General features: G+C 44.4%; 1 protein-coding gene across 1 annotated transcript in view; it reads right to left on the minus strand.

The window, feature by feature from the left end:
• The window catches only part of nyap2a (neuronal tyrosine-phosphorylated phosphoinositide-3-kinase adaptor 2a), a 198,647-nt gene that overhangs the window by 63,360 nt on the left and 122,981 nt on the right, over nucleotides 1–12,306 (minus strand). The gene's annotated exons all lie outside the window — the stretch shown is intronic.

Raw genomic sequence — 12,306 nt, forward strand, 5'->3', positions numbered from 1 at the left:
TACCTGTTGACTTCAAGAAGGTTCAGGCTGACCACTCTTCACTGCACATAAACGGCTCCTCTGTGGAGAGAGTTAGGAGCACCAAGTGTAGAAATAGCAGGAGCTCTGACGGAGATCTTTAATATGTCATTAGAAACGGGGATTGTGCCGGAGGATTGGCGTATTGCTCATGTGGTTCCATTGTTTAAAAAGGGTTCTAGAAGGAAGCCTAGCAATTATAGACCTGTCAGTTTGACATCAGTGGTGGGTAAATTAATGGAAAGTATTCTTAGAGATAGTATTTATAATTATCTGGATAGACAGGATCTGATTAGGAGTAGCCAGCATGGATTTGTGCATGGAAGGTCATGTTTGACAAACCTTATTGAATTTTTTGAAGAAGTTACGAGGAATGTTGACGAGGGTAAGGCAGTGGATGTAGTCTATATGGACTTCAGCAAAGCCTTTGACAAAGTTCCACATGAAAGGTTAGTTAAGAAGGTTCAGTCGTTAGGTGTTAATGCTGGAGTAAATGGATTCAACAGTGGCTAGATGGGAGGTGCCAGAGAGTATTGGTGGATAATTGTTTATCGGGATGGAGGCCGGTGACTAGCGGGGTGCCTCAGGGATCTGTTTTGGGCCCAATGTTGTTTGTAATATACATAAACGATCTGGATGATGGGGTGGTAAATTGGATTAGTAAGTATGCCGATGATACTAAGGTAGGAGGTGTTGTGGATAATGAGGTGGATTTTCAAAGCTTGCAGGGAGATTTATGCCGGTTAGAAGAATGGGCTGAACGTTGGCAGATGGAGTTTAATGCTGAGAAGTGTGAGGTTCTACATTTTGGCAGGAATAATCCAAATAGAACATACAGAGTAAATGGTAGGGCATTGAGGAATGCAGAGGGACAGAGAGATCTAGGAATAACTGTGCATAGTTCCCTGAAAGTGGAGTCTCATGTAGATAGGGTGGTGAAGAGGGCTTTTGGAACGCTGGCCTTTATAAATCAAAGCATTGAGTACAGAAGTTGGGATGTAATGCTAAAGTTGTACAAGGCATTGGTAAGGCCAAATTTGGAATATTATGTGCAGTTCTGGTCACCGAATTATAGGAAAGATATCAATAAATTAGAGAGAGTGCAGAGACGATTTACTAGGATGTTACCTGGGTTTCAGCAATTAAGTTACAGAGAAAGGTTGAACAAGTTAGGTCTCTATTCATTGGAGCGTAGAAGGTTGAGGGGGGATTTGATCGAGGTATTTAAAATTTTGAGAGGGATAGATAGAGTTGACGTGAACAGGCTGTTTCCATTGAGAGTAGGGGAGATTCAAACTAGAGGACATGATTTGAGAGTTAGGGGGCAGAAGTTTAGGGGAAACACGAGGGGGTATTTCTTTACTCAAAGAGTGATATTTGTGTGGAATGAGCTTCCTGTAGAAGTAGTAGAGGCCAGTTCAGTTGTGTCATTTAGGGTAAAATTGGATAGGTATATGCACAGGAAAGGAGTGGAGGGTTATGGGCTGAGTGCGGGTAGGTGGGACTAGGTGAGATTAAGGGTTCGGCACAGACTAGAAGGGCCAAGATGGCCTGTTTCCGTGCTGTGATTGTTATATGGTTATATGGTTAAGTTCCTGGGAATGCATATAATAGATGATGTCACCTGCTCCCTCAACACCTCTTTGGTGATGCACAGCAGCATCTCCTCCTTCATGAGCAGGCTGATTCAGGTGAGGCCCTCCCCCCTCCCCATTCTAATTAAGTTTCACTGAATCACCATTGAGGGTGTCTTGACGAGCTGCATCACCATCTCGTATGGGCATTACAAAGTATCTTACCGTAAATCCTCATAGGGGCTTGCGGGAACTGCTGAGATATACATTCGGGTCTCTGGAGCACCACTCAAAGACATTTATTAGGAGCCCTGCATACACAGTGCCTTTAGCATTGTCAGTGATTGATCCCTCCCATTCATCTGACAGGCTCTGACCTCCCCCCCCCCGCCCATCATCAGGCAGATGGTACTGTAGCATTAAAGGAAGAGCTGTTATGATGGGAAACAGCTTTGTCTTCCAGAGACGACTGAACAATAAATCTCATCGCTTATGAAGTGCCCGTAACTTGTGTCATAAATGCACCTTGTTATTTGTTAATTCGCTGGTAGTAATATTTCTTTTTGTGTTGTGAGCATGAGTTATATGTGCTGTATTGTGCACCTTGTCCAGTGGAGCATTGTTTCGTTTGGCGGTATACATGTCTCATTTCAGGGTATACACACGTACAGTTGTTACATTTGGCAGTATAGATGAGTATGGTTGAATGATAATAAACTGAATTTGAACTTGAACTTGGTGGAAAAAGCTTGCCTGTATTTACTCTCTCTATATCTTTTATGCTTAGGAGCTGATGTTGACAATCATGTGAATAATTTAGGAGGCTAAGGGCAGAAATCTAAAGGCCGGGTCCTGCTGAAAGAAAATGTTTTACTGTTCAGTGTTTCTGCTTGCACATGCAGATCTGTGTCACAGAACATTCTGTGCAAATGCAACAGAAACTCACATCCCCTGCAGGTTTAAAATAATGAAGATAATCAAATTATTCATGCATCTAAACAAAAAAGCAGGAAGCGGTACAGCACCAACTGAAGTTAGTCAATATGGTAGCATTTGTATTCACCCTAACAATGGAGATTTATTATTCAATTTTTAAAGCTCAATTGTTTGAAATTGAGAAATAGGTCCCCAAAAGGGACTAAGATTACATTTTATTTTACATACAGTGATCCCAGTGGATAGAGGCAGAGAACACTCAAGGCAAATCTCTAGTCAACTGTACTTTCTGTTATTGAATTTGTCGTTGTAATGATGACTTCATCACACCATACCTGCTCTCAGACAAGTTCATTTCAAGGATTCTTAAAGGGATACAATCAGCTAATGGAGCCCAGGACATAAAGATGTGATAAGTTTAGAATAAAAATGAGGAGGTATTTGTTTAGCTAGAGGGTAGTGAGTCTGTGGAGTTCATTGTCACAGATGGCAGTGGAGGACTCATCATTTGGTAGATGTGGAGGATGAAAGGTTCTTGATTAGTAAGGTTATGGAGAGAAGGCAGGAGAACAAATGGGGTTGAAAGCAGGATAAATGGCCAGTTCATATTTCTTATGGTCTTACGGTCTTTTCAAACTGTTAGATTGGTCCCTATTCAAACATATTTGTCAGTCTAGAGCCCTCTATGGGGGATTCTCAATTGCAGGCTGTTAACCTGCTTCACTTGTGAACTCATCACATTTGTCGTTCAGAGTTTAATAGCTTGTCCTACCTTGTGGTGGTCTGAAGCTTGAAGTGCAGAAAGAGTTCATTTGGCCCATTGTTTCCACCTTCTGGTACCTCATGGGCAGCACAGGTGTGTATTGCTTAGCACATCACTTTACTGTTTCCAATTGGGATTAAATTCCTACACAGACTGCAAAGAATTTGTGTGTTTTCCCCATGATTGAATAGGTTTCCTGTAGTTGCTCTTGTTTCATCCCATACTCCCAAGATGTATGGGAGGGGTTAGTTGTTAGGGTTAGGGCTAGATGTACAGGAGATGTTCTGGTGGTGCCAGAAACCTGGAAACACTTGCAGGCTGCCCAGCATGATCCTCGCTGATTTGATTGGATGCAAAACAATGCATTTCAATGTATCTTTTGGTGAGGAGGCTTGGCTAATAAACTGCAAAATAACAAGCTGGGAGGGGCCGCAAAACAAAAGAGAAATGCATACTTAACACAACAAGGTGACTGAAGGCTTGGAGCAACTGGTTTTGGTTAGAGGGTGAACAAGGATTGTGGATCAGTGCTGGCCTTCAATAGGCTGCAGTTGTTGCGCTGGAAATGAGTGGCAGGTGACTCCTGTTAGCTGGTGCCTGCCCATGTAGGCCTGGTAGGATGGCCCCTCCTACAGCCGGCTCCTGGCAACTCAGGATGAACTCCTTGATGAATGATGGATCCAGGGTGAAACTGGAATGGCACCCATTTCCTCCTTCCAGGTTGACCAAGCATTCCACACCCCATCCACAACTTAAATCTATCAACCAGTGAACCGTGTACACTGGACCACTTTCCAGCATCCTAAGTTCAGCAGGTGCAGGCTCAGGTGGATTAAGTGCTCCATGGACAACGGGCTTGTGACAGGACATGTAGAAGATAGGTGTGATCCTGAGGGATAGTGGTAAGTGACTGGATCGATATGGGGAACAGTGGGGGTTGGTAGGCATGGAACAGTTCAAAGGGTGGCACGCCTATGTCAGAGGAGGTGTGCAGATTGTAGGACAGCTCAGCCCAGATCAGTTACTTCTTCCATGCGTAGAGGTAGTGAAGCATTGCAGAAATTTCTCCACATGCAGATTGACTCTTTCTGACTGATCATTGGTCAGATAATAGCCAGAGGAGAAACTTGTTGAGGCTTGGAGGGGAGGGCAGAAGGATTGCCAAAAGCAGGGGGTAAATTGAAGGCCTCAGTCCAACACAATGTCCTGAGGGAAACCATGGAGGCAAACCATGGAGGCAAACCATGGAGAACCGGTCTGCCCTCTCAGTGGCTGAGGGAAGTTTGGGGAGGACAATGAAGTGGGCTGTCTTGAAGATCTGTTCAACCACTAAAATCATTATTGTGGCCCCATTGGAATGTAGCAAACCTGTGAAGAGGTCCATGATGATGTAGGACCATGGGCATTGAGGGATTGGTAGGGCTGCAAGAGCCCATTGGGCTGCTGTTCGAAGGAATTGGACTGCGCATGTTGAGAGCAGGCAGTGACAAACAGACCTGCATCTACAGTCATGGTGGACCACCTGAACTAGTGTCGCAAAAAGCTTAGAGTCCTCTGTGCACCTGGATGGCTGGAGAAGGGTGAGGTGGGCTGATGGAGTGCTTCAGAGTGCATGCTCTCCCCTCCAAGCCTCAACAAGTTTCTCCTCTGGCTATTATCTGACCAATGATCAGTCAGAAAGAGTCAATCTGCAAGTGGAGAAATTTCTGCAATGCTTCACTACCTCTACGCATGGAAGAAGTAACTGATCTGGACTGAGCTGTCCTACAATCTGCACACCTCCTCTGACATAGGCGTGTCACCCTCTGAACTGTTCCATGCCTACCAACCCCCACTGTTCCCCGTAGCGATCCAGTCACTTACCAGAGTGCATGCTATGTGTGGTTGTCTGGAGCTTCTGCCTGAGCAGCCTTGTGCTGTGGAGCCTGGCGGGTCTGGTTTACCACTGTCACAGACGATTGGTGCAAGGATCTGAAAAGACTGAATGATGGGTTGAGGGTTGGCCTCCACTTCAGCTGGGCTGAATTTTTGTATCAGCGCATTCTTGGAGCTGTGTCAGTAAGAGATGGTGAAGAAGAGGGCCCTACAAGTTTTACGTGGGTTGAGTTGGCAATGTCTATTGTATGGATATGAGGTTCTGGTGGTCAGTCCAGATCAGGAAGGGCTCGGTGTTACCCCGTTAATCAATGTGTCCATTCCTCCAAGGCCCATTTAATGACGAGCCGCTCCCTGTCTCCTACTCCACAATAGCACTATGTAGAGTTGAACTTGTGTGAGACGAAGGCACAAGGATGTGTCTTCCTGTCCAGTCCTCGCTGGGAGAGAATGGCCCCAGTGCCCACAACGGATGCATCTACCTCTACCGCAAAAGGCTCAGAGGGTTCTGGATGGCGGAATATGTGAATGGTGGTGAAGCGTCTCGAGCTTCTCAAATGTGTGGTCCATGGCATCAGACCAGGTTATCCATGAGGTAGGTGATTTGATGAGGAAGGTGAGAGGAGCAGCAATTTGGCTGTAGTTTCTATTGAAGCGGCAGTAGAGGTTGGAGAAGCCCAAGAAACACTGTAGATGTTTGAGGGAGAGTGGTCAGGGGCAACCAACAACAGTATGCACTTTCTTTTTGTCCATGATTTTGCCTTGGGGTGGAGGGACGTAACTCAGGAGGAAACGACTGGCGAGTGGTATTTTTCTAACATGCAGTAGAGTTGGTTTTCAAGGAGGTGCTGAAGGACTAATCGGTCATGACAGATGTGGTCACAAGGGTCCTTGGAGAAGATGAGGGTGTTGTTGAGGAGGATGCACATATACCTGTGTAGTTTGTCTCAAAGGAGCTCATTAATGAAGGCTTAGAAAATGGCTACACTGTTGGAAAGTCCGAAAGGCATCATCAAGTACGTTGTGGTGGCCAGTCCTGATGAAGGATCTCGGCCTGAAACATCGATAGCACTTCTCTCTATAGATGCTGCCTGGCCTGTTGCGTTCCACCAGCATTTTGTGTGTGTGGTTATGAACGCTGTTTTCCACTCATACCCTGGTGGATGAGGATCAGATTGTATGCACTCCATAGTTCTAATTTGGTGAAGATATGGGCCCCATGGAGTATTTCAAATATGCTATCCATCAAGAGAAGAGGGTAGCGGTTCTCAATGGTGATTTGATTGAGTCCACAGTAGGGATGAACACATCCATCTTTCTTTTTGACAAAGAACAACCCTGCATTAGCTAGGGACTGGGATGGTCGAATGAAGCTGAGCTGTAGCACTTCATCAATGGCTTGGGTCACAGCAGTGGAGGGGAAGAACAAAGGACCTTGAGGAGGGATGTTGCTTGGGAGTAGGTTGATCGCACAGTTATGTGGTCTGTGAGGCGGGCTAGGCTGCTGGCTTCCCATTTACTGAAGGAGATGGCTAGGTCCTGTGGGAGTTTGGTGAGGTTGAGGGTTTACCTTTATTGATTTATGGAATGAGGTCAGCTGAGCTTGCAGGCAGGTGGGTCCCCAACTCAGCAGCGAACTGGATGACCAGGTGAAGTGAAGGTCATGGGTGGACAGCTGGGGTAACCCAAGATGAGAGGAGTGTTTGGTGAGTCAATCAGGAGGAACTGAATGGGATTTCAGCGCTTTCTGATCTACATATGTATAAGCCATGCACGTGCTCTGACCATCCTGGGGCATATATCAATGGCCGTGATACAGAAGGGGTGAGAGACAGGTTCGGTAAGGAGTCCAACCTGCACACACTGAGCTGCGCTAGAACCCACCAGAACCTCCAGTGCGTTTAAAGCCATCATGGTGTGAAGGGTGACAGAGAGAGTGAGTCGGGTTATGGTGCTAGAACGAGGGGACATTGGGGGGGGGCAATGATTATCATATAGAAGGTACCCCATCTCTACCTGACGATGCCATTTGATGCACGGGTGATTGGCTGCTCCACAGTAAGCACATAAGTTGTTTCTCTAACGATGCTCATGCTCTTGAAGGGTTACTGGAATTCAGGCACGGGAATCTGGAGTTCGGAGGGAGGTGGTTAACTGCTGTGGGGCTGCTGATATGATATGTAGAGTTTGAGATAGATAAGGGCAGCATCAGGTTCACCATTATTTCATCATACATGAAGCGATTAACTTTGGAAGGTCAACTTTGGAGGCAGAATACAGAGTTAATAGCAGGATTCTTAGAAGTGTGGAGAAACAGTGGGATCTAGGGGTCCACATCCACAGATCTCTCAAAGTTGCTGCACGTTGATGGTTTGGCTAAGAAGGCATATGGTGCATTGACCTTCATTAGCTGGGGGACTGAGTTCAAGAGCTGCGAGGTAACATTGCAGTTCTATAAAACCCTAGTTAGACCACACTTGAAATGCTTTGTTCAGTTCTGGTCACCTCATTATTGGAAGGATGTGGAAGTTTTAAAGAGGGCTCAGACGAGATTAACCAGGATTCTACCTGAGTTAGAGGGCACATCTTCCAAGGATAGGTTGAGTGGCCAAGGGCTTTTTCTTTAGAGTGAAGGAGGATGAGAGGAGACTTGATAGAGGTATACAAGATGCATAGATTGAATAGATAGCCAGGGATGTTTTCCCAAGGTGGTACTGGCTAATACAAGGGAGCATAATTTTAATGTGCTTGGAGGAAAATACAGGAGGGATGTCAGAGGTGAGCTTTTCATTAGATTGGTGATTGCTTGCCAGGGATGATGGTAGAGGCAGACTCATTAGGGTTCATTTAAGAAACTCTTAGATAAGCACGTAGATGATGGGGAGAATAGGGAGCTCTGTAGGAGGGAAGGGTTTGATTAGTAGGTTAAAAGGTCAGCACAATATTGTGAGCTGAAGGGCCTGAATTGTGCTGTGATGTTCTATGTTTTATGTTTTATATACAGTATGTTCTTTGATTGTAATTGTAATTGGATAAACAGCTGGAATTGGTAAGGTCTACTATATGTCAGTGCTTTAAGGAACTCCTACGGGGAAGTTCTAGGCTGGGAATTATTATCTTTCATCCACCATAACCACATTCCTTTCTGTGAGGTATGACTTCAGTTATGGAAACACTGCAGGTGCCATAGATGGCTAGATGTTATCTTGATGTCAAAGGCAGACAGCCCCCAGGCCTCACCTCAGGAATTCAGCTGTTTGATCCATGTCTGGCTAACGCTGTGATGAAGCTGGAGCTGAGTGGCCTTGGTGAAATCCAAATGGTCACCAGAGAGTGGGTTACTGCTGACTGTGGACTCATTTTAGGTTGGAGGATGTGGTGAACTACATATACATGTCTGGACCTACCCCTCTGCTGACTGCTCCTGTGGCTCCTCCCACAGACCTCTGGATAAAGGCAATTGGAGGCACTGCTCCTCCCTCAGTCTCCAGGATGTTGTGCGGTGGTTTCTTGCTGCTAATCGTGGTCTCTTGCAGCTAATAAAAGCCTATCGTTTGCCTCCCGTCTCCGAGAGTTATTGATGGTGCATCAGAGGAACAACACCTTATATTCTGTTTGGGTAGCCTCCAACGTGATGGCATGAATATTGATTTCTCAGACTTCCAGTAATGCCTCCAACCTCCCCCCCCCCCCACCATTTCCCACACCCTTGTCCCTCTCCCATGTTATTTCCTTGCCATCATCTCCCTTTGCTGGTCCTCCCCCCACCCCCCTTTCTTCTTTCTTCCATGGCCTTCAGTCTCTTTCACCAATCAGCTTCCTAGTTCCCCCTCCAATACCTATCACCTGGTATTTCTCTATTCCCTCTCCCCTCACCTTTTAAATCTACTCCTCAGCTTTTTTTCCTCCAATCCTGCCAAAGGTTTTCGGCCTGAAACATTGACTATACTTTTTTCCATAGATACTGCCTGGCCTGCTGATTTGCAGATTTTATCTTGTTTCGGAATAGATTCATCCTGCTTTTGTAAAAATGACATTCTTAGGCAGTTTTCCACATTGTTGGACAGATGTCAGCATTGTATCTGTTCTAGAAGTGCTTGTTCTAGAAGCTCTGTGTCTCTGGAGGATTTCTCCTGGGATGCTGCCATGTCCCATAGCCTTTGTTATATCCAGTTTATCAGCTATTTCTTCTCATGCAGAGCAAATCAAATCAAACCGAAGACTGCATTGCATGGAGAAATCTAACCATGAGCACTGGCATTGAATGTTAACCGATGCATCTTCAACAGTGTTCCTGTCCAATTCAGCTGTGCATGCCTGGCTCGGAGATGGCGAAACGCTCATGCAGGATTTGTTCACAATGCTCTGGAGGCTTATTTCAGTGTAACTTAAGGAAACTTGCCTAATCAGGCCCATGCCATGTAATCTGGTGCATTGATCATCTTACAGCCAGATTCTCCTTAAACTTTCCAATCCTCTAGACAATCTGCCACTAGATACTATCTAAATATAACACTAATTCATCCCTCTTGGTCTACTGCTAAATATTGCGCTAGTAGCCCGGTCTACTAATTGTGTGCTACACCTGTAATAATACCTATATAACTATCCCTATGAGAGGTATAGGTAAGATAGGTGCAAGACGGCTTTTCCCACTTAGGCTGGGTGAGACTAGAGCTAGTGGTCATTGGTTAAAGGTGAAAGTGAAATATTTAAAAGAAACATCTTCACTCAGAAGGTGGTGAGAGTATGGAACAAGTAGCCAGTGGAAGTGGTGTATGCAGGTCTGATTTCACTATTTAAGAGAAATTTGGATAGGTACGTGGATGGGAGAGCAATGGAGGGCTATGTGCAGATTGATGGGACTAGACTGAATAATAGCGTGGCAACATGGACTAAATGGGCCAAAGGGCCTGTTTCTGTGCTGTAGCGTTCTATGACTTCGATGACTCACAAAATATACATGATTCACTATACTTTGTTGGCTTAACGTGCCTTTTGAGGTGCAGATTTTCTAGATTTTTTCTTTAATCTCAAAATGAGCTCTGTTCTATTTCCTGGATAAGTCTCTGAGCTGATCAAATGTCATGTTTGCCTTTTTCATTTACATCAGCAACTCCTGAGAACATGATTAAATACTAAGTTTGCAAAGTATGTGAATTTTTTCATAACCTTCAGAATTAAATTGATGGTGACAGATGGCTGTTTATGGAGCTTAGAAGATGCTGACTGGTGCGTTATTTCTGCATTAATGGGAATGATGGAGAAACCATAGATTTAGGCATCTGTTGTAAACATTTCAGTCGTCTGTAGTTTCCAGCTTTTATCCCAAAGCATTAGCGTACATCAGTATTGGGCAAACGTGCAATCTACAATTTTCATGGTGTACAATGAGGTGTATATAAAGTCGCTAATCCTGGTATATTCATTGGCAGCTGATGGGATAAGAGTTGTTATTGCTCGGGTAATGACACTGAACTATATTAGATGTCCTCCTCAATAAGGACTGTACATGAGTACACAAGGGACATTTAACAACGTGGCCATTGATCATATCCTTAGGACATGTAAAACACTTCAGTTTTAATGAACTACCTTTTGAAATGTCATCGTTGTTTTGTATAACTGCAGACCGCTGGAAAACCAATTTGCACAAAATATTCACAAATGCCGAAGTGGATGGACCGTTAGTAAAAGGGGGTAGTGTTTGCCTGGACTCATATCAATGTCAAGGCGATAGCAAGTGGTCCTTACAGCTGGCTGGCTGAGGTGTGAGCTCTCTATCTTCTCCAGCAGAGTAGGCGGCCTAATTTGCTTGGTGGGAGCAAAAGGCACCCATAAATTATTACTCTTAGGCATTCCTCCGGTTACGATTCTAGGCTTCCTGTGTCAAAGTGCTCTGTACAGTAGCTAACACAGAATCATTACAGGCGAATAGAACTACCTAAGCTGTGAAGTACACTTCAATGTATATGAGTCAATTAGTACTATGTTTGCTGAGTTAGGTGGTCACGTATTCAATTTCACCCTCCAGGGATCTAGACAGAGTCATTCTGAGGGAATAGTGTCCTGGCAGAGTGGCCATCTTTTGGATAGGTGGTGAAATCTGCTAACTCAGGTCAACGTTATAAAAAAAACTTATTTAGCTGACTGAAGAAAAGCAGTAATCTCCTGCTCAGTATATTGACTGATGATTATTCGTCAATCAACATGTAAAACAGCCTATTTGGTTGCTATTACTTCAGGGCTTGTAAGGCCTTGCTGTGAGCAGCTTGTCTGTGGTACTTCTTCATACCAGCAGCCTCAGAGTTATTCCATTGGCTCTAAGGTGCTTTAGTATATCTTGACGGAATGAAACAAACTGTATAAACACACTTTTTTTGCACATGCAGAGCATGACATGAAGCACAGAGGAAGGCAGAAGAGACAGCTCTGTTTTACTAACCAACTAGTGCATGTGCAGACAGACGTTGCATACACCAGCCACTTCTAGAATGTCAAATTATTTTTCTTTACAGATTTATGAAGCTTATAAAGTTGCATTGATCAGAAATCAACAGTAAGACAGACTCTTTGATAGGTACACGGAGCTTAGAAAAATAGAGGGAAATTCGAGGCAGTTTCTAGAGCATGGTCGGCACAACATTGTGGGCTGAAGGGCCTGTAATGTGTTGTAGATTTCTATATTCTAATTACCTCATATTTTCATACTGCTGGTTTTAGTTTCAATCAAGGATAGCTCACAGGTATTATGTACAAATCAAAGCTACTGTCTGAAATCTCCCAACATTCACCAGTAGTATTTTGTGAAGTATGGTATTGTGTATAGATTTTTGAAAAGTCTTTTGATCAATATATCTGATGAGAACTAAAGACACTGGCAGATGCTGTAAGTCAGGGTGCAGGAAGGGTCAACGATTCAGTTGCCGTGGCACGCAATTTAGACAAAGTGGATTTAATATCAATAAGGGACATAAATCAGTCAGAAAATACGAACTAAATCAATTTTAGTGGCTACGGGTGGGCAGCAGACATGAAGCACATTGTGCACTAACTAAAGCAATCACTTTAAGCATCAACTGTAGCAGACCAACTGTCACAGTGGGCTCTGTCAAACATTCTTCTTCAGTGGGTTATGGG

This window comes from Hypanus sabinus, chromosome 2 (assembly GCF_030144855.1).
Source record: "Hypanus sabinus isolate sHypSab1 chromosome 2, sHypSab1.hap1, whole genome shotgun sequence".
NCBI classification, from domain to species: domain Eukaryota; kingdom Metazoa; phylum Chordata; class Chondrichthyes; order Myliobatiformes; family Dasyatidae; genus Hypanus; species Hypanus sabinus.